The sequence below is a fragment of the Symphalangus syndactylus genome, chromosome 7, assembly GCF_028878055.3.
Source record: "Symphalangus syndactylus isolate Jambi chromosome 7, NHGRI_mSymSyn1-v2.1_pri, whole genome shotgun sequence".
Taxonomy (NCBI): domain Eukaryota; kingdom Metazoa; phylum Chordata; class Mammalia; order Primates; family Hylobatidae; genus Symphalangus; species Symphalangus syndactylus.
The window spans coordinates 31,200,222-31,209,915 of record NC_072429.2 but is presented as its reverse complement, the minus strand read 5'-3'; the positions used below and the strand labels follow the sequence as shown (position 1 = coordinate 31,209,915).

At 37.1% G+C, this 9,694-nt stretch overlaps 1 pseudogene; it reads right to left on the bottom strand.

Annotated features, from left to right (window-relative positions):
* Positions 1-2,610: 2,610 nt before the first annotated feature.
* On the bottom strand, positions 2,611-7,016 carry LOC129485718 (histone-lysine N-methyltransferase SETMAR-like; annotated as a pseudogene).
* Positions 7,017-9,694: the final 2,678 nt, after the last annotated feature.

Here is a 9,694-nt window from a genome sequence, read left to right as displayed (position 1 = left end):
CAGAGTGAAAAGCAATTTGTGGAATGGGAGATAATACTTGCAAGCTGTATATCTTAAAAGGAGTTCATCTCTAAAATGTGTAAGGAACTCCTGCAACTCAATAGAAAAAAAAACAATTTTTAAAAAGAGCTAATAGTTTAAATAGGCATTTCTCCAAAGAAGAAATACAAATGGCCAACAAGTATATGAAAAAATGCTCAGTCACTATTAAGTTGGTGCAAAATTATTTGCAATTTTTGTCATTGAAAGTGATGGTAAAAATCCCAATAACTTTTGCACCAACCTAATAATTATCTGGGAAATGCAAATCAAAACCACAATGAGATATTACCTCACACCTGTCAGAATAGGTATTATCAAAAAACAAAAGACAACAAGTGTTCATGGGGATGTAGGGAAATCGAACCTCTTGCACACTGCTGTTGGGAATGCAACATGGTGCAGCCACTATGAAAAACAATATGGAGGTTCCTCAAAAAATTAAAAACAGTAGTACCATATAATCCAACAATCCCACTTCTGAATATTTACCCAAAAAATGGACATCAGGATCTAGAAGAGATATTAGCACTCCTGTGTTTACTGTGGAAGTATTTCCAGGGAATAACCTAAATGTATGTTGACAGATTAATGGACCCAAAATCATGATATAAGCATACAGTGGAATATTTTTAAAGGAAATTTTGTAGTATATAACAATATGGATGAACCTTAAGGACATTATGTTAAGTGAAATAAGCTAGTCACAGAAAGACAGATTTCATAGAATCAAAGAGTGGGATGGTGATTACCAGGTGCTAGGAAAGGGGAAAACGGGGAGTTACCAATGGATGGGCATAAAATTTTAAGGGAGCAGAATGAATAAGCTCTAGAGATCTGCTGTACAGTATTGAGTCTACAGTCAACAATAATGTATTGTACATTTAAAAATTTGTTAAGAAGGTAAATCTCACGTTAAGTGTTCTTAATATAAAAAACAAAATAAAATACTTTACTATATTGTATACGAAAAGATTAATAAAGCTTGGATAATCTTGAAAATGAAGATAAAGTGATACTTTCGTATGTATATTGATACTGCTTTTTTTGGAGAGCAATTTGAAAGTGTCTGATACGGTTTGGCTCTGTGTCCTCACCCAGATCTCATCTTGAATTGTACTCCCATAATTTCCACGTGTTGTGGGAGGGACCTAGTGGGAGATAATTGAATCATGGGGGTGGTTTCCCCCATACTGTTCTCGTAGTAGTGAGTAAGTCTAGAGATCTCATGGTTTTATAGGGGGTTTCCACTACCAATTCTCGCTCTTGCTGCCACCATATAAGAAAAACTTTCACCTTCCGCCATGATCGTGAAACCTGCCTAGCCACGTGGAACTGTAAGTCCATTAAACCTCTTTCTTTTGTAAATCACCCAGTCTCAGGTATGTCTTTATCAGCAGCATAAAAATGGACTAATACAGTGCCTCAGCATTTTGAGTGCACAAATTCTTAAAACCAGAAATTTCACATCTTGCTATTTATTACAGAAAACATTGGCATGTATACATAGAGTCATGTAAAAAGGTATACCTTGCAACATTGTTTATTACAGCAAGAATCAACTTAAATGTCCTCATTTGGAAAAAGATTAAGTAATCTCTGTTAAAATAAGTATACAAGTGAAGAAATATTTTGCAGGAAACAAAAGAATGAGAATTATCTGTATGCAGTGACATATTAAGAGTTCAAAACTTATTTCTATGTAAAAAAAGAAAAATATTTACAGTAGATGTAATTAATGTTTGAAAATAATTAGCAAAATAATAATATCTGTCAGATAGGCTATCTGTAGAGATACACACACACACACACACACAGAGTAAAAAATAGTCTAGTAGGTTATACTCAACACAAATGATTATCTCCTTGTTGGGGAAGGGAAAGATTGGAGGGTAAAGGAACTTTCTGCTTCTTCTGTACTTTCTGAATTGTTTACTCATAGAACTAAAATTAAAATAAGATGATTTCATCTCACATGTTAAGATGAAGAAATTTCTCAGAGGTCACTGAGGAATCTAGACTCTGTAATACATAGCATTATTTCATAGTCTTAAAAACAAAGTTTTACTCTAGATGCCAAATAACCTCCTGTCTTTGTTTTTTCACACTGAAATGTCTGAAATTAAATGGAGGACACTAATAACATACAAGTTTTCTTCTGGTGAATTTTTTTTATTTTTAAAAATGAACACATAATAATTGTACACATTTATGATGTACATAGTGAGTTTCAATGTATACCACATTAGTGATCAAATCGGGGTAATTATCCATTACATCAAACATGTATCATTTGTGTTGGAAACATAATTTCTTCTCTTCCAAGTATTTGACAATAATTGTTGACTGTATTCACTCTACAATGTTAGAAAACACTAAAGCTTGTTCCTATTTAGCTGTAATTTTGTATCCTTTAACTAATCACTTTTGATCCACCCTTCCCCCTACCCTTCCTATTTTCTAGTAATCACTATTCTACTCTCTACTTCTATTCTTCTAGGTTGGTGCAAAAAAAATTGAGGTTTCAGACATGAATTTAGGTCACTATAACTAGGTTCAAACACATCTTTACTAATCAAAATAGGCACAATTACAATTAAGATTTTTGCCAATGAGAAATGAGCTTGTTTATTCCTGTAGTGTAAAAATTAGTGCTTCAGGATTTGATAAACTCTTGGAAAATATTTTCTGCATCCTGCTGGTTGTGGAAGCACTTTCCCTGCAAAATGTTGTCAAGATCCTTCAAGAAGTGGTAGTTGATTGGCCAGAGGTCAGGTGATTTTGGTGGATGAGGCAAAACTTCATAGCTCAATTTGTTCAACTTTGGAAGCATTGGTTGTGCAATGTGCAGTTGGGTGCTGTTGTGGAGAAGAATTGGGCCCTTTCTGTTGACCAATGCTGGCTGCAGGTGTTGCAGTTTTCAGTGCATCTCATCGATTTGTTGAGCATGCTTTTCAGATGTAGTGGTGCCACTGGGATTCAGAAAGCTTCAGTGGATCAGACCGGCAGCAAACCACCAAATTGTGACTATGACCTTTTTTTGGTGCAAGTTTGGCTTTGGGAAGTACTTTGGAGCTCCTTCTCAGTCCAACCACTGAGCTGGTCATTGCCAGTTGTCACATAAAATCCACTTTTTGTCACATGTCACAATTTGATTGAGAAATGGTTCATTGTTGCTGTGTAGAATAAGAGAAGATGACACTTCAAAATGATGATTTTAAAAATTTTTGGTCAACTCATGAGGCACCCACTTACCGAGCTTTTTCACCTTTCCAATTTGCTTCAAATGCTGAGTGACTGTAGAATGATTGACGTCGAGTTTTTTGGCAACTTCTCGTGTAGTTGTAAGAGGATCAGCTTCAACAATTCCTCTCAACTGGTCAATGTCAACTTTCGATGGCCAGCCACTGTGCTCCTCACCTTCAAAGCTCTGGTCTCCTTTACAAAAGTTCTCGAACCACCACTGCAATGTATGTTCATTAGTAGCTCCTGGGCCAAATGTGTTGTTCATGTTGCTAGTTGTCTCCGCTGCTTTACAACCCATTTTGAAATTCAATCAGAAAATTGCTCAAATTTGCTTTTTATCTAACATAATTTCCATAATCTAAAATAAAATATAAAATAAATAGCAAGTAATAAGTCATTAGCAAAAGAAAAATAAAGTGAGAAATGTGCATTAAAATGATATCTAACACACATTTGATAAATAAACCACATTTATTTTAGAATGTATTCTAATATCAAACAGCAAATTTCAACAGTGCAAAACTGCAATTACTTTTGCACCAACCTACATATGAGATCAACTTTTTCAGCTTCTGCATATGAGTAAGAACATGCAGTACTTATATTTCTGTTCCTGACTTATTTCACTTAGCACAATGTCCTCCAGGCTTATCTATGTTGTCACAAATGACAGGATTTAATTCTTTCTTATGGCTGAATAATGTTCCCTTGTGTATATATACCACATTTTCTTTGTCTATTCGTCCATTGATTGACACTTAGCCTGATTTCTTATCTTGATGATTATGACTAGTGCTACAATAAACATGCAAGTGCAGATATTTCTTTGATATATTAATTTTATTTCCTTTTGGTATATACCCAGTAGTTATATTACTAAATCATATGGTAGTTCTATTTGTAGGTTTTTTTACTGATGCATAATATCTGTACATGTTATGGTACATGTGATATTTTGTTTTATGCATAAAATGTGTAATGATCAAGTTAGGGTATTTAGCACATCCATTACCTTGGGTATTTATCAGTTCTATGTGTTAGGAGCATTTCAAGTCCTCTCTTCTAGTTATTTTGAAATATACAATACAGTATTATTAACTATAGCTACCATATTCTGCTCTCAAACATTAAAACTCATTTTTCTTCTATCTAACTGTATGCTTGTACCCATTAAATAACTTCTCTTTATCTCCCCCACCCACCCACAAGCCCTTCCCAGGCTTTAGTATCTATAATGCTTTCTCTACCTTCATGAGATCAACTTTTTTAGATCCCACATATAAATGAGAATATGCAATGTTTTTCTGTTCTGCCTGGCTTGTTTCACTTAACATGATTTCTAGTTCAATCTATGTTGCTGCAACAGACATGATTTCATTCTTTTTTATGTCTAAATAGTATTTCATTGTGTGTATTTGCCATTTCTCCACTGATGAACACTTAGGTTGATTCAATATCTTTGCTATTGTGAATAGTGCTGCAATAAACATGAGAGTATAAGTATCCTTTTGATATACTGATTTCCTCTCCTTTGAAAAATAATCAGTAGCTGGATTGCTTGATCATATGGTAGTTCAATTGTTTTTGCATCATGTCTATACTGTTTTTCATAATTGCTGTACTAATTTACACTCCCATTAACAGTGTAAGAGTTCTCTTTCCTCTGTATACTTGTCAGCATCTGGTTTGGGTTTTATTTGTATTTTTATTGGTAGCTATTCTAATTGCGGTAATATCCCACAATGATATCTCATTGTGGTTTTGATTTGCATTTACCTAATCATTAATTATGTTGAGCATTTTTCATATATGTTTTGGCTATTTGTAAGTCTTCTTTTGAGAAATGGCTATTTTTAATGTGATTGTTTTATTACTGTTCAGTTTGAATTCCTTATATATTCTAGATATTAGTCCCTTGTGAATAATTTTTATATATCTTCTGTCTTTCAACAGCTTGTCTCTTCACTCTGTTGATTGTTTCCTTTGCTGTGCAGAAGCTTTTAAATTTAAATAATTTAATTTGTCTATTTTTGCTTTTGTTGCCTGTGCTTTTGAGGTCTTACCCATAAAATCTTTGCCTAGGCCAATGTCCTGAAGGGTTTCCCCTAGGTTTTCTTCTAGTAGTTTTATAGTTTCAGGTCTAATGTTTAAGTCTTTAGTCCATCTTGAGACGATTTTTGTATGTGATGAGAGATAGGGCTCCAGTTTCATTCTTATGCATATGGATATCCAATTTTCTCAGCACCATTTATTGAAGAGGATGTCCTTTCCCCAATGTATGCTCTTAGCATTTTTGTCAAAAATCAGTCAGCTGGAAATATGTGGATTTATTTCTGAGTTCTCTGTTTTGTTCCATTGGCTTATGTGGTCTGTTTTGTACATATATCATGCTGTTTTGGTCACTATAGCTTTGTAATATATTTTGAAATCTGGTAGTGTTATGTCTTCAATTTTGTTCTTTTTGCTCAGGATTACTTTGGCTATTTGGGCTCTTTTTAAATTTAAAAGGAATTTTAGGGTTGTTTTTCCTATTTCTGTGAGAAATGACTTTGGTATTTTGGTAGGGATTGAAGTAAATGTTTAGATTGCTTTGTATAGTACGGTCATTTTCAATTTGTTTCATCAGTGTTTTGTAGTTTTCCTTGTACAGGTTTTTCACCTCCATGGTTAAATTTATTCCTATTTTATTTTTTGTAGCTATTGTAAATGGGATTGCCTTCTTGACTTCTGCATCAGCTAGTTCATTGTTGATATATAGAAATGCTACTGACATTTGTATGTTTTGTATCCTGCAACTTCACTAAATTTATTTAACAGATCTAAGAGTTTTTGGTGGAGTCTTTAGATTTTTTAAAATATAAGATCATGTCTTCTTCAAAGAGGGAGAGTTTTACTTCCTCTTTTCTAATTTGGGTTAGAAAATCCAAACTCTTACATGATTGCTCCAGTTGGAACTTTCAGTACTGTGTTGAATAGGAGTGTTGAAAGTAAACATCCTTGTCTTGTTCCTGTTCTTAGAGTGAAGGCTTTCAGCTTTCCCTCATTCAGTATAATGTTAGTTGTGGGCTTGTCATATATGGCCTTTAATATGTTGAGGTATGTTCCTTTTGTTGAGAGTTTTTATTATGAAGGAATATTGAATTTTATCAAATGCTTTTCTGTGTTCATTGAGATGATTTTTATCCTTCATTCTGTTGATGTGATGCATCAACAGAATGCATATGTTGAAACATTCTTAAATTCCCAGGATAAATTCCACTTGACCATAGTGATACAGAACAGCTGGGCTCCCAACTAAACCCAACCCTTAAGCCTGGACCCTTAGCCCTAAGTGAAAACAGCTGACTTTGTTTTTCCTACCCAAATAATTGCCTTTTTTGGTCTGCCACACCCCTATCCAGTGCCCATAAAAACACTTCAGCTGAAAGAACAACACAAGTGGCTTGTGCAAGTGGTCAAGGATGCAAGCTGCTGAACATTGGTGATATGTGTGGCTGAGCATTGTAGACTATGGATAGATATGGCTAACTTCAGATGGTGCAGCTTCAGGGAAAGATCGCCTTCCTCTCATACCATTCCCTTTCCAATTCCCCATCCAACTGAGCCACTTTTATCGCCCAATAAAATATACCACCCTTCAAATAGTTCATGCGACCTGATTCTTCTTGGACACTGAATAAGAACTTGGTTGTCAAAAAGAGCAGGTGCAGGAGGCTGTCACCCTGACCCATCACTGGGCTGTTAGTTGTCCATGGACTGCAGGCTGAGTTCCTGCCCACAAAGGGGGTTGGGGGTCAAGGGAAACATCCTGTCTCATTTGGGGACCCATCCAGGATATGAAAAGTGGTGAGTTAAAATGTGGAACTGTTGGATCTGTCTTTTTTCCAAGACCCTGTCACCATGCCCTTTCCTTTGGGTAAAAGGAATGTTGGCTCTGTTTCCCTTCGTGGAGGTCTAGCTGGACTGAACTAGGGGAGGATACGATGATTGAAGGAACCCATTTTCACAGAGCAAGAGTCTCTTCCCTCAGGCTCCCCAACTTATGCACTTTAAGTTGTTTTTCTTCTTTTCTAAGTGACAGAGTTCTCTATCTCAGCACTCTGCTTATGAAAGAGAAAGAGAGTTCTCTTTCTACCCCAGCACTCTGCTTATGATAGGGAAACAACAGAGGAGGAACCGCTGCTGACTATTAACTGCAAGTTTGGCAAAGCCCACATGGGATTTAATCTAAATGAATCTATGTACCTCATGAAATAACTTTTATGTCTCAAACTTGATTCCATGCTTCAGGTTGAGGCCCTAGAAAGGAAAACCAGATCTGAGGGATCCAAAGCCACAAAACAAGCACAGTGTAAACAGGCAGGACCAATTCCTGCTAATTAAACTCCTGCTTCACGGAAGGAGGCCATACTTTATGGCATAAGTGAGGTCCAGGAAATCAGAAGTTGTTGACAGTAGGGGAGGTAGAGGCACTGGTGAGTGTGAATAATTCCTATTCTCTAGGCCTTTCCTGCTTATGAGTGCATGTCACATTGGCACCCATGGGTGGCACATGCCAACACTGCCAGGACTCTGGGATAAGGACAGAAAAGGGGGAATGCCCATTTTCTTTCTCCCTCACACCCCAAGTTTTCACTGAAAGAAGGAAAGGAATGAAGGACATTGAATTCCCTGTATTTCAGAGTGGGCAACCAAGAAACTTTACCACCTCCAGTTTATACTTAGAAATGGACCCTGGGACCAGACGGTACTTTAGAGGACCTCCTGAAAGTGGCCACCTCGGTCTTTTAGACATGAGAAAGAGGAAGAAGCTTTAATGGCCACCATGCAAGCCCACAAACCCCAGAATTCTCTAGAAAGGAACCTCCTGAAAGTGGCCACCTCCATCTTTCAGACATAAGAAAGAGGCAGAAGCTTTAATGGCCACAATGCAAGCCTACAAACCTCAGAATTCCTAAGGTTCACCTGTTAACTGCTTCAGATGTGGCAAGAACAATTATCTTTCTCATAAATTTGAACCACTTCCATACAAGGTTTAATTTCTTTTACCAGGCTGAAGCATCTTAGGATAAAATGTTGTTAGTATATTTTACATCTTATTTCTGTAACCCTTGGCACTAGATTCTTTCCTTCTATAATACATATGTTTGATCCATGCATAGTTAACCTTGTAAAGCTTGTTTTTTCTCTCACCTAGATGTTATCAAGGCTCCAAATGGGCAGGAAGCCGGAGCCTCAGACAATGGCTCCCTTTTGCCAGTGATCCTTAGGTAGACCTCTGGGAGGAATCTGACTGCAGTTTTCCCCAAACAATGCCCCCTTTCAGCAGGAAGTAGCTAAGACTGGTCACCATCCATATTCTAAAGGCAGTTAGGTGTGCCTCTTCAGAGTTTGAAAATGATACAGAATGGCTCTGGGCTCCCAGCTAAACCCGACCCTCAAGCCCGGAACCTCAGCCCTAAGTAAAAACAGCTGGCCCTGAAGGGCTGGCCTTCCTACTAAGCTCCATCCTCAAGCCTGGACCCTTGGCCCTAAGTGAAAACAGCTGACTTTGCTTTTCCACCAAAATGATTGCCTTTTTGGCCTGCCACACCCCTATCCAGTGCACATAAAAAGACTTCAGCTGAAAGAGCAACACAAGCAGCTGATGCAAGTAGTTGGGGATGCAAGCTTTTTAACATCAGGGATACCTTCAGCTGGTGGTCATCAGAGACTATGGATAGACATGGCTAACTTCAGACAGTTCAGCTTCAGAGAGAGATTACCTTCTTCCTGCACTATTCCCTTTGCAATTCCCCATCACACTGACAGCCACTGTTATCACCCAATAAAATCCTCCGCATACACCAACCTTCAAACAGTTCATGTGACCTGATTCTACCTGGACACTGAACAAGAACTCATGTACAAAAAAGGGCAGGTGCAGGAGGCTGTCACCCTGACCCTTCACTGAGCTGTTAACATTTAGCTGTCCATGGACTGCAGGCTTAGTGAAACGAGGCACTACAGTTTCTGCCTACTAAGGGGGTCAAAGGAAATATTCCATCTCAATAGTATATTATCTTTTTCATGTGCTATTGGATTTAATTTGCTAGTATCTTTTGAGGATTTTTGTGTTTATGTTCATCAGGGATATTGATGAACATAGTTTTCTTTCTTTGTTGTGTCTTTGCCTGGTTTTGGTATCAAGATAATGCTGACCTCCTAGAATGAGTTAGGAAGAAGGCCCTCCTTTTCATTTTTTTGAATTAGTTGAGGAGAATTGGTGTGTGTTCTTCTTTGTAAGTTTTGTAGAATTTGGCAGTGAAGCCATCTGGTCCTGGGCTTTTCTTTTATGGAAGACTATTGCTTATTCAATCTCAGTAATTCTTATTGGTTTGTTAAGTGTTTCTATTTCTTCTTGGTCAAT